At 36.3% G+C, this 13,557-nt stretch overlaps 1 protein-coding gene and 1 long non-coding RNA gene across 4 annotated transcripts in view; both read left to right on the top strand.

Moving 5' to 3' along the window:
• LOC134530391 (espin-like) overlaps positions 1–13,557 on the top strand; it is a 98,440-nt gene that overhangs the window by 41,540 nt on the left and 43,343 nt on the right. The gene's annotated exons all lie outside the window — the stretch shown is intronic.
• On the top strand, positions 3,117–10,864 carry LOC134530390 (uncharacterized). Its single transcript, XR_010074807.1, has 2 exons — positions 3,117–5,098; positions 7,338–10,864. It is a non-coding gene; the product is annotated as an uncharacterized LOC134530390 (long non-coding RNA).

The following is a 13,557-nucleotide window of genomic DNA, read 5'->3' as shown; positions in this document are numbered from 1 at the left end:
TTTAATGAAAATAGGAATTTAAAGAGCATAGAATAAAAGTATTTTCGGAATTTTAATTTTTTTTTTAACAAATATCGTCCAACTATGAAAATTAAAACATTCTATATCTCCTAAAGTATTTGGAATTTCTTATCTCCGCTGGGTTGAATGAAAAGAGGAAGTTAAAGAGCATATAATAAAAGTATTTTCGATTTTTAAAATTTTTTTTTTACAAATATCGCCCAACTGCATATTTACTTAACTTTGACAGATGATATATCAAAAACGTATTTGGATAGAGAGCAAAACTTACAGTTTAAGGATTTTTACCTGGAAGAAATTGAGGAAAAAACAAAAAGTGCTGAATCTATACCAGTAGTATAGGAATGGGGCTACTGGCACATGGCTTCTGGCGGAGGTGCCGAGGTGCCGGTCCGCCATCTTGGATTGTGATGTCACGGCGGCAAAAATTTCTCAAAATTCCTCAAAATTGACTCAAAATGACTAAAAATTTCCCGTTTTAAGAAAAAATTTCCCGTTTTCGAGGGAAAAATTCCCGTTTCGAGGGAAAATTTCCCGTTTTATTCCTCAAAAATCCCACCGGCTAGAAATGTCCTGATAGAGGCTTAAGCATCCTTAACTCAAGCCTCAGTTAAGCCTCTATCAGGATGTGACCTTGACCTTGGACCTTGACCCCGACGGCCATCTTGGATCCACCATCTTGGATGACGTCATTTCGTTTTCTTGAACATTCCGGCATTGTGTTATCCGCCATTTTAAATATGCAATTTCCGTTACGGCCGCCATCTTTAAATTTATTATCCGATTTTAATGAAAAAAAATTTAAAAATTATAAAAAAATTAAATAATAAAATTTTTAATAAAATATTTAAAAAACAAACATTTACGACACGGAGCTCGGAGTCCTCGGTTCAAACCCGACGAGTGCAAAAAAAAATAAAAATGGCGACCGATCCTTCCCCCCGCGGTGGCTGCAGGCATACTGACTCCCACCACTTTTTTTCAAAGCATATATATCGTCAGGTAGTATGACGTCATGTCCGCCATCTTGTCCTCGTCTGCTGGAAGCCATCATCAGTGTATCGTCGGCGAGAGTGCGCTGACGCCATGTTAGTTTAATTCTTATCCGCTAGAGTGCAGTAATCATTTATTATTGCTGTGACACCCGACATCTTGTCATTTGGCCGCCATCTTGATAATCCGTAATTATTTAGCTAGAAATTCGGGAAAAATTCCAAAATTCATTAAATAAATTTGTAATCTATATACTGATTGATTAGGTCGACTAAGGTCCTTGGTACGATCTAGGACGATGCAAAAAAAAGGAAATATAACATCAATTTAACATAATAGTAACAGGTTCGAGGAATTAAACACCACAAGTTCTTTTACAAACATAATATTTATTACATAATTTCTATTCTACTACAGGATCATTTGCGAAAGCCAGCAATCTTATAATCATTTAGTTCCGCAGCGGTGTGAAATGACTAATTCTTAGCTCCAATTGGTTTATACTAGACAGAGTCCAGCCAGAACCTTTACAGACATAGCCCACCTCTTCTTGACAGAGTTTCTGGATACCGTTTATAACAGTTTGCTTCACATCGTTAGAACTGTAAATTACTGCAGCCGATGTATTGAATGCACACTTCTTCACTTTGTCATCGAACGGATATGGCTTTCCATATATACAGTCCAACCACAAGTTATATTTCAAAGGTCCGTTTGTTGCTACATCATCAGTAAGCTGATTGATTATGTCCTCTCTGATATCATCAAGAAAATTACAAATGTCTTTCGACTCACCTAACTTATTTAAATAATAGTAGTCCTTCAATGTTCCACGAAATGCAGACTGCGCCAAGTAGAAGCCATTATCGTTCACTTGTAATGCGCCGAACACAGTCTTAGGTTTATTTTCCTGTTCAGACGTCATACCAATCGGTTGCTGCACATCGGTTTTCTTGCTTGTACGCTCACGAGCCTTCAACCTAAACCGAGGAGTCGAAATTTCTGCAGGTAGTTCAGCAGTAGGCACACGGACTTCACCTTTACAGTTTTTCGCATGTCGTCGCAAATTATCAATTCGAGTAAACCATTCATGACACTCATCACATCGAAACTTCATGCGAGATGGATTCTTCGTGCATTTGCTCCGCTCATGTCTTCGTGCATCATGAGCAAATGCGAACGACGTATCACAGTAGCTGCAAGGATACCGTGGTGATGAAGACGAAACTTTCAGACCCGATCCAGATACTGACGTTGCCGCAGTTGCACCATCTCCAGGCATACTCTTATGAACATCAATGCATCGTTGTTGCGCCGAAACCTTTACTTTCTGCCGAACAGCAGGACATTTGCATGCCTTCATGTGCGTTTTCATATTATCTTTTCTGGTAAACTGCTTATGACATTTCTCACAAACAAACATTTTACGATATAGGTTCTTGGCACATTCTCTATTCTCATGTCGTCGAGCATTGCTGTTGTTTGAGAAAATCTTGTCGCAGTAACAGCACCGATGTTCGTTAGTTGTTGTCGATTCGGCATCCATTGAAGTCTCCATTGATGGCGAACCAGCGTTCGCCGAGTTTCCCTGTGCAGCCAGCACTAGCGGCATTAAAGTCTCTTCTGCTGGCGGTACCACGTCTGTTGAAGTCTCCTCCAATGTTGACGCCATCGTTGCCAACGGGATCTGCACCTTCTCCATCGTAGCTGTCGTCAAGGTCCCCGTAGACGATGGTACAACCTCCGAGTTCGACGTTAAAGACGGTAAAGATGCCATCGAGGTCTCAAGAACAGCTAATTGACACGACTTATGCACCAGAAGAAACAAACTAGGTGATCCTTACACCGCCGACGTCAGTAACAAACTGAGCGTCCTGCTGTCTAGGACTCGCTTATATACATGCACCGTATGGAATAATACGCTAGTCAAATCAAGAACCATTTACAATAATACTAGAGTCAAATCTACAAATTTCGTGGAACATTGAAGGACTACTATTATTTAAATAAGTTAGGTGAGTCGAAAGACATTTGTAATTTTCTTGATGATATCAGAGAGGACATAATCAATCAGCTTACTGATGATGTAGCAACAAACGGACCTTTGAAATATAACTTGTGGTTGGACTGTATATATTGTCGCGGGTTGAAATTTTGCAGGGTTGTTGAAATCAAATTTAGGGACTTTACTGACGGGACTCTGGGCTGGCTGCTCTGTTCACTCGTCAGCGCAAGTGGCGTGACCATGTAATTGGGGCACGGGGCCGGCGCGGCGCGCTGCGGGCTTGCAGAATTTTGTTTGTTTGTTTGGCCGCGCGCTGGCGCAGCCACGGGCCGCAGTTACTGGGGCGCGCTGTCGTAACAAGCCGCGCGGTGTGGCCTGCACATTGGGGTAGAGGGGGGGGTAGTCTTCCCAGATGTTCTAGTTAGTTGTTTAGTAAATTTGACTTCAATAACGAGCTTTTGTTATGGTAGGCGCGGCAGGGCGCGCGAATTTAAGCGCAAGTGAGTGGTGACTTCAGGCTCACTCAGGCGGAGGCTATGCGTCTCACCTGTGGTCACGAGTTGTTAGTTCGTTCGTGATGTAGGAATTCAAGCTTTCGGGCGGAAGCTATGGCCGACGCCAGAGGCCACGAGTCGTTTAATTTAAGTTAGGTCATAATGTAGTCGTCAAGCTTTCGGGCGGAGGCTATGGCCCTCGTCAGGGGTCACGCGTCATAGTTTTTAAAATGTAATGTTCGTTCGGGATTTCAAGGGCAGGAGAGGCCCCTACGTTATTTTTTTAAAGTAATCGATCAAGAAAGGCTTTTCGGAAAATGTGAGTATGGACTTATCTTTGTTTTAATTTTAAGTATTAATTATGATTTGAGGTATTCGGAAGGACTAGGGAAGTGTTTAGTGAAGTTCTCTCATTCTCTCTCTTGTAAGTTCGTTCAATCGTTAAGGAAGTAAAGAGATTATTGTTTTAAATTGTAATCCCGCTATTTAAATGTTCTTTAAAATGATGTTGAGTATTTGACTTTAAGAATAAAATAATTTTAATTAAGTATTATGTTATTTTGCAAAATCTCCTTAGTTCAGCTCTCACCAGACATCCTGTACGGGATGACGAACCTATGATCCTAGGTACAGTAAAGTATTTTATGAAGTTAAGACTAGTTGATGCCAAGCGAGTTGTTTCTATGTAAAGAGCTACGATTCTCTCCCCCCTCTGAAGGTGGATCGTGACAGAAATGGTAGAGTTCGCCGGATAGGTTCTATTTCTGGAGAGAGAGAGAGGTAGATTTTTATGTTTATTATTAAGTTAGTTTCAGCTTCTGATAGCAGGTTATTAAGAGTTTACTTGAGGAGAGGATTACGGAATTTTAGTCTATAGTGGAGGAAGTCTTTGAGATTTTTTTTTTGACGTAACAGATGTTTATTTGAGGATACTTGTAAGGATAAAGTTTATAGTGATAAGTTGTTTTAAGTCGTTGAATTTATTGTAGATTTATATCGGGGATTATTACGTGAGGAGAATACGTTATAAGTTAAATGCTTATTAGAGATAATGCAAGTGGTTTAATTTAATTGAAGTTCATTTTAAGATTGTAGGTTAAGAGAATTATAATTTAAAATAAAGTTTTTTGTCGTAAATAGGAATTATTTTCAAGAGAAGTTTGTTTTGTTTTCGTGCGCGTAGGAGACGAGACGTACGAATTAAATCAGTCGAGGGAAGGATAAACGTTAGAAAGGAATTAAAGAGAAAACGAGAGTTTATGTAAAAGAGAGTTATAGAATTTATAGTGATGTTTTGTTTTAATTAGAAAAATGTTGAGAGTTGTTTCAGAACGACACGTCAGTGGACGTGGCAGAATGAACACGTGACGGGGAGGTGCTGAAACCTAGCGGAGAACGGAGGAACCGCAAGCGAGGGTTGGCGCACCTGATGGAATTCGGTGACGTCACGGGCTCATACGGAGACGTGGACAGGCCGTGACCTTGTTTTGATCAGCTGTACGGTAACTTAGCGATAAGAAAATAGACTATTGGTTTAATAAATTTAAATTTAAGTGTGTTTTAGGAGAAGAGGAACTTTCAGTATGTAAGTAATTTATTTTAAGAATGGTATGATGTATAGGCTAGAAGTGTTTCGTTGTAAGTTGTTTATGTTTTGTTAGTTAAATCCTACCTCGGTTTTAAAAATATTTTTTTGGGATTTGTAAACAGTAATAAGGAGGTACACTATAAAATCAATAAGCATTGATAAAAGTGGAAGGATAGTTTTTGTGTGTAGAGGGAATTTACTCCAAAAGAACAGAGAGACAAAATTAATGTTTTCATTAGGGCGAGGGACCCTAAGGTGAGGCGTTGTGTCCCTGGGAAGAAAGGGAATTGTAGCGCAGACCATAGGAGATGGGCTGACTACGGAATTAAGGGTCAGGAGAATCCTGAGAGTTGTTAGTAGTTTGGGGCAGGAGTTCCCCATGGTAGTACCGAAGTGGCTATCCTGTATGGGATAGGGTACCATTTCAATGAAGTTTGTTGGTGGGGTTAGAGCCCCCTGTGTAGTGGGCCTATAGCAGATAGGCACTACAGTGAAATTTTTGGTTATTTTGTGAGGTAAATTCCCTGGAGGTTAAGTAAGATTGGATTCAGTTAGGAAGGAGGGAAATGAGAAACATTGCTGTAGAGAGTTAGTGTACTTGCCTAATGTGAAATTGAATTTTACTAAATTAATTTATAAGAAAGTTTTTTTCGGTAAATAAATAATAATGGAAGATAGCTAGATAATTAATTAATTTTTTTTGAGTAAGGTGTTTTAAGTAATGAAATAAAATAAGGTGAAGTAATTTGAATAATTGGGGAGGAGTTTCTTTAAGAGTTTAGATAATTGTTTTTGAATTTATTGAGATATTCAACCAGTGAAGTTTGAGTGTGAGAGATACAGTGAGATTTTAAGGAAATCGGTTGTTTATTAATTAGGACAAATGAGATTTTATGATTAAGAGTCAGTAAGCATAGTTAAAATTTACGACATGATATTTGTTGACAGTTTACAGTTATTAAGGAGAAAACAGAGTAATCTATTTATTTTTATTTTAATGGTTTGAAGATAAGATTATGAATTTTTTTTTGGAAGTTTCTTTGGCATGTTGGAATAATTTTTTTTGATTTTTAGAATTTACAGAGAAAATTTAATTGATTTACATTAGTTTGGAAGTATGGAGGTTTAGTGTTCGATTAGCCCTAACTTGATGGTCGGATCCCAAAAGAATGCCGTAAAACCGATAGCCAATTGAGAGGAATGCGGTAGGCGCTTGTGTAGAGAGGGGTTGTGGGAAAACTCCTTGGGACTGATGGCAGATCAGGGGCCCTAAATAGTGTGTGATGCTGTAAAACCAGTGCAGGGAAAGCCTGGTATGCTTAAATTTTTGGGCACAGGTTAGGTAAACCTGGGGTTCCATGGGATTTAGTCATGTTAGCTGCTGTGAGACATTAAGATTTCCAGGCTCCATAGTAAATTCAATGTAAATTTTTGTTTTCTTAAAATAATAAATTTGTTTTTAATTTTTTTGAGATATTTGATTTGGAACAGTGAATACAGACCCCGAGGAATAAGAGTTGTCATGCTGTGAGAGGAGAAGGTGGTAGGCCTAAAAGGGTACAGGCACCACAGAGGTTATTTGTATTGCATAATTTAAATATAAGGAAACTTGAGAATTTGAAATTTTGTTGTTGGTTTGTACACCCATAAGAAGAGTATAGGCAGAATTTTTATTGTTATGAGATGTCTAATTTAATTGAAAAGAAGAAAGTTTAAAGATGCAAGGTAACATTATTATTGTAATAATTGAAAGAGATTAAGAGGTAGAGAGAAATAGGCAGTTTTTGTTTGTAAGTACTAAAGTTTACATATAGAAATTTAGTAACTAAGAATGAATAATAAGTTAAGTCTAGTGTAAAAGTTTTTTTTAAGTTTGTTAAGTTAAGAGTCACAAGTAAATTTTTTTTTAGAGAGAATGTCTTTGATAGGAAGTATTAGAAACTTATGGGAATTTTAGGGTAACATAAATAATGTAGGTAATGAATAATAAATAGATGGTAGGTCTTAAGTTAGGATTAACATTTGAAGCAGAATTTAATTAAGAAGAAGGAAAATAAATAGGCCTAATGAAAAGAACAAAAAAGGATTTTATGGTAAAGCATTTTTTTTAAGTAATAAACAATGAATAATAATGTTGTTTCAGGGTAATGTGTACTAATAATACAATTTTTTTTTTAGGACCAAAGAACAGGAATTATGTAATTTAAATTAACATGTATTTTTGAAACTGTTACAGATTCCTTAAGATGAGCTGAGCAGCAGTCCAGTTTACAAGATGACAAGAGTTCGAGAGACAAGATACAAGATCACTGAAACAAGAGCCAAGACTGAAGATTCAAGAGAAGAGAAAGCTGGCAGCCATGGACTTACAAGTGGAGATTAATAAGGTCATGTAAAGTTTTATTTTTTTTTATGGAAGACAGTAACTGGAGTTTTTTTTTGTTATAAACATTATTTACAGAACTTTTTAGGTTATAGTAATGTAATGGAACTAGTGAGTTGTGGTAGCTGTCAAAAAGAACTAATACCTTAAGTTTAATTTTTAAAGTTAATTTTCTTAATTTACAGAGGGATTAGTAGTTTTTTTTAAACCTTATTTAGGTTGGAATTTAAATACAATAGCTTATTATAAATGTGTACGAACAGTTCAAGTTCACAGTACTGATAGGTAGGTCAGATGATCTTATTGATTTTGATGATTTGTTGTTTTGAGTTGATTTTTAAGTGTTGTGAATTAGACAATGAAATAGTTCTGAAAACTTAAATTATTTCAAGCTAAGAAATAGTAAAGTTAATTGTAACTCAAAGGACACCAGAATTTAATTTTTTTTTGAATTAGTAATGTTTGAAAATTTTATACTTTACAAGAAAGGTTATAAACAAACAGATCGGATGGAACAAGGATGCAGTAAATCACAATTTCATTTAGAATTATTGATTAGCTTTTGAGGTTATGAAGTAAAAGTAATTATAGTTTAAAAGTTTGAATAAAAAAAAATGTTTTTTTTTTATTTGTTTGAAATAGAAAGTTTAAAAGTTAATTAGTCATGATCTAGGTGGGTGATGGGGTGGGAATTGGCCACTCTTTTTCCCTATAACCTCCCTAACATGGCCTTCTATTACAACTAACAGAAATAAAGAAGAAGAAAAATGAAGAATTATTAGTTAGAATGTTTCTTTCATGAAGATACCTGATGAACTTTTACTGTTTGGAAGAATAGAAGCAAGGTTAGTCAGATATTTTTACTCAGAAGAAGAAGAAGATAAAGCAGTTTTATGACTCGACAAGCCAGAGATTGGTGTTTCCCCTCTGCGCTTCTATTGACTACGTTGTTTACTCTCATGGGATAGCTGGTTCGGCACCATGGAGAGAGATTGGTGGGCATTGTGGTTGCCCCCAGAAGAAAAGAAGAGTAGAAGAGGTTATGGGTGGGTCATGTGAACTGACCTTCAACCCAGTTACTTCGTGGGGACTATTTGCTGTATAGAGAAGATCAAGACTCAAGAGTTAGGGAAAATCATTGGAGGTCATGTTTCCCTTCCTTAAGTTTTTCCTATCAAATTATTTGCCTGATTAGATTATGCTAAGGGTGGGATACTTTATGTTAGCAGTTGAATTAATTAATTTTATTTTTTTGTGTGTTTGCATCCTTGCCCATCGATTGCAGTTTAGTAGTTAGTTTTGTATTTGTCAGGCGTGATGGTAATGCCTGTTGATGATGTTTCAGAATTGTAATCTGTTCGTGATGAGGATGGCACAACTCCGAAGCAGATGTGGGGAGAAGTTGTGAGCTGCCCTGGAAGCCAGTCCAGTAGCTGTTGGAGTTGAGTGGTGTTTGCTGATGGCCAGCCCAGGGAGCTACTCTTCTCGACAACACTGACTTCGAGGAGTTGCACCAACCTTCACGAGATAAGAGTTTAATTAATTGAAACACTGTAAGGACACTTAATTTTTTTTGAAGAACGAAAGAAGTATGGTAATAAACGGAAACCGAAAAAAAAAAATAATAATAATTATCAAGAATTTGCACATTGTTTAACGAATACTGAGAAACTAAGAACAGTAATTTAATTTGTAAAGAGAGCTTCACTAACAGAACAATTTTTTTAGAATTGAGAACTCGAGCCTCTGAAGGTTCCTGTGAGAACAAACCAGATAAAAGTTTTACATTTAATTTTATGAATACTTGTTGTTTTAAAATAAATCTTATGCAGAATCTAGATGTATGTTCAGACAGCAAGGAACTAAGAAAATTATTATTTTTGTGAAATGAGGAATTTATAGTTATGGTTTAATGGAAAAAGACAATTTGTAATTTTGAGGTAGCTCGATGGGGCTCGAGCTCTGTGAGGGGAGGGTTATGTCGCGGGTTGAAATTTTGCAGGGTTGTTGAAATCAAATTTAGGGACTTTACTGACGGGACTCTGGGCTGGCTGCTCTGTTCACTCGTCAGCGCAAGTGGCGTGACCATGTAATTGGGGCACGGGGCCGGCGCGGCGCGCTGCGGGCTTGCAGAATTTTGTTTGTTTGTTTGGCCGCGCGCTGGCGCAGCCACGGGCCGCAGTTACTGGGGCGCGCTGTCGTAACAAGCCGCGCGGTGTGGCCTGCACATTGGGGTAGAGGGGGGGGTAGTCTTCCCAGATGTTCTAGTTAGTTGTTTAGTAAATTTGACTTCAATAACGAGCTTTTGTTATGGTAGGCGCGGCAGGGCGCGCGAATTTAAGCGCAAGTGAGTGGTGACTTCAGGCTCACTCAGGCGGAGGCTATGCGTCTCACCTGTGGTCACGAGTTGTTAGTTCGTTCGTGATGTAGGAATTCAAGCTTTCGGGCGGAAGCTATGGCCGACGCCAGAGGCCACGAGTCGTTTAATTTAAGTTAGGTCATAATGTAGTCGTCAAGCTTTCGGGCGGAGGCTATGGCCCTCGTCAGGGGTCACGCGTCATAGTTTTTAAAATGTAATGTTCGTTCGGGATTTCAAGGGCAGGAGAGGCCCCTACGTTATTTTTTTAAAGTAATCGATCAAGAAAGGCTTTTCGGAAAATGTGAGTATGGACTTATCTTTGTTTTAATTTTAAGTATTAATTATGATTTGAGGTATTCGGAAGGACTAGGGAAGTGTTTAGTGAAGTTCTCTCATTCTCTCTCTTGTAAGTTCGTTCAATCGTTAAGGAAGTAAAGAGATTATTGTTTTAAATTGTAATCCCGCTATTTAAATGTTCTTTAAAATGATGTTGAGTATTTGACTTTAAGAATAAAATAATTTTAATTAAGTATTATGTTATTTTGCAAAATCTCCTTAGTTCAGCTCTCACCAGACATCCTGTACGGGATGACGAACCTATGATCCTAGGTACAGTAAAGTATTTTATGAAGTTAAGACTAGTTGATGCCAAGCGAGTTGTTTCTATGTAAAGAGCTACGATTCTCTCCCCCCTCTGAAGGTGGATCGTGACAATATGGAAAGCCATATCCGTTCGATGACAAAGTGAAGAAGTGTGCATTCAATACATCGGCTGCAGTAATTTACAGTTCTAACGATGTGAAGCAAACTGTTATAAACGGTATCCAGAAACTCTGTCAAGAAGAGGTGGACTATGTCTGTAAAGGTTCTGGCTGGACTCTGTCTAGTATAAACCAATTGGAGCTAAGAATTAGTCATTTCACACCGCTGCGGAACTAAATGATTATAAGATTGCTGGCTTTCGCAAATGATCCTGTAGTAGAATAGAAATTATGTAATAAATATTATGTTTGTAAAAGAACTTGTGGTGTTTAATTCCTCGAACCTGTTACTATTATGTTAAATTGATGTTATATTTCCTTTTTTTTGCATCGTCCTAGATCGTACCAAGGACCTTAGTCGACCTAATCAATCAGTATATAGATTACAAATTTATTTAATGAATTTTGGAATTTTTCCCGAATTTCTAGCTAAATAATTACGGATTATCAAGATGGCGGCCAAATGACAAGATGTCGGGTGTCACAGCAATAATAAATGATTACTGCACTCTAGCGGATAAGAATTAAACTAACATGGCGTCAGCGCACTCTCGCCGACGATACACTGATGATGGCTTCCAGCAGACGAGGACAAGATGGCGGACATGACGTCATACTACCTGACGATATATATGCTTTGAAAAAAAGTGGTGGGAGTCAGTATGCCTGCAGCCACCGCGGGGGGAAGGATCGGTCGCCATTTTTATTTTTTTTTGCACTCGTCGGGTTTGAACCGAGGACTCCGAGCTCCGTGTCGTAAATGTTTGTTTTTTAAATATTTTATTAAAAATTTTATTATTTAATTTTTTTTATAATTTTTAAATTTTTTTCATTAAAATCGGATAATAAATTTAAAGATGGCGGCCGTAACGGAAATTGCAACGATGACGTCATAATTCAAAATGGCGGATAACACAATGCCGGAATGTTCGAGAAAACGAAATGACGTCATCCAAGATGGCGGATCCAAAATGGCCGCTGGGGTCAAGGTCAAGGTCAAAGGTCAAGGTCACAACCATCCAAGATGGCCGCCGTGACGTCACAATCCAATATGGCGGTCGGCACCTCGGCACCTCAGCCAGAAGCCATGTGCCAGTAGCCCCATTCCTATACCTAGTGGATCAAATAAAAAATTGGAAAAACTGTTAGAAAAAATTTCTTGAAAAAAAAAAAAACTATATCTGAAACTCAAAATTTAAGGAAAATTGCAAAAGATTTCATGATTGAGAAATTCACGGGCAGAAACTCAAATGCTTACCAGTGTATTAAAGATTTAAACAAAGAATGTGAACGTTTCCTGAACAAAGAAGACAAAAAGAAAATAGAAATTTTAAAACATTTCTTAGAATACTCCAGTGTAGTTTGGTACAACTGCATGCAAATGAAACTTACAGTGGAATCGGACTGGAACAAATGGGAGAAAATTTTTTGTGAGACATTTGCAAACAAAGGATGGTCACCCATCAGATATGCTGACTTAGAATAAACATCAATGACTTCCCGAATATATTGATTTTCATAGCAGGATATTGAAATTATTGAGTACTGTAGTTCTTCAACACGCTATATTGGATATATATTTTAGAAGCACTTTAATAGTAAAGTCATGTAATAAATAAAAAAATGAGCCACATCTAGAGACACTTCTGAGATAAAACAATATTTATCGATTTTATTTTAACTGCAGCCAATATCTATTCAAAATCTACTTTAATAGTAAATTGATGTAATAACTATCAAGTTTTTTTACATTGTTATAAAATTTCTTTCATACGTCGATAAAGAAGTATCACTTTAAATTATAAATAAACCAAACTAAAAAGTAAAAAATAAATAATAGTTTAAAACAACTAAAAAACACGCTTATATAGAAAAGCAAACTAAAAAATAGAAAATAAATTTTAATAAATTTGAATTAAGAATAGTGTACATAATAAAGTAATGTATTTAATTTAAAAAAAAGCGTGGGGTGCATGGTTTCAATAGTTATAAATATTTTATTGACATATATGAGTAGAAGGATTATCATTTCGACAATATCTTAAAAAGCACCCCATGCTATCTTTTAAAATAAAATATTTTTTTCTTATATACACTATTATTAATTTATATTTATTAAAAAAAAATTTTACCAATTTTTTTCTACGTAATTATCTGTCTATGTTTTAAATGTTGATGTTCCCTGAGTTTCTCTTGTTTTCTGTATGTTTGCACATTTATCTTTTTTGTCTGTTATTGAGGTTTCTTATGATATACATTATAATCAGCAATGGTGTATGTCCTAAATTATATATAATCAATCTCCCCAATTGCAAGAACCGTTAAAAAAAAGAAAAATTAAAGTATTCATTTGGTATTTGAAACCCGTACGTTTACAAAAAAAAATGTATTTAAAATAAAATTATATATTATTTCATAATGATCTTAAAATATCAAGTGTAGTATGCATGGATAATTTAATTTCCTTACGAAATTATTGTATCTACTTAAGTTGTTGAACTGAAGGAAAGGTTCGAACATAATAATTTACAACAACAAAATTATAAGGAAAGTGAAATCTCTTGTTGTAGGATTTTTTTTGGACGAAAATAAACATACACAACCATTAAATGAACGTTTGATACTGTAACAGTTAAAACTTAGTACATGTTTTATACTATTACAAAATAAAAACACCGAATTCCAATTTTTGTTACAATTAAAATTACAAATAATTAAATAGCCTTGTCACTGCATTGTGCGCAAATATTAAATAAAAACTTTCTGTAGTTGTGAACTCATAGAAGTTCATGTTTAATTGTATGAAATAAAACATTTATGCTCCTGCTTAACCCTGATGTAAGCTATTACCAAGAATTCTGTACTCAGGAGTACTGTAAGTTCCAATAAAATATAGTTGTATTCAAATAATGTGAATATTTCTCAATAAGTAAGCATATCTCGCAAAACTAGC

The sequence above is a fragment of the Bacillus rossius genome, chromosome 3 (genome assembly GCF_032445375.1).
Source record: "Bacillus rossius redtenbacheri isolate Brsri chromosome 3, Brsri_v3, whole genome shotgun sequence".
NCBI classification, from domain to species: domain Eukaryota; kingdom Metazoa; phylum Arthropoda; class Insecta; order Phasmatodea; family Bacillidae; genus Bacillus; species Bacillus rossius.
This window is presented reverse-complemented; position numbering and strand designations above follow the sequence as displayed.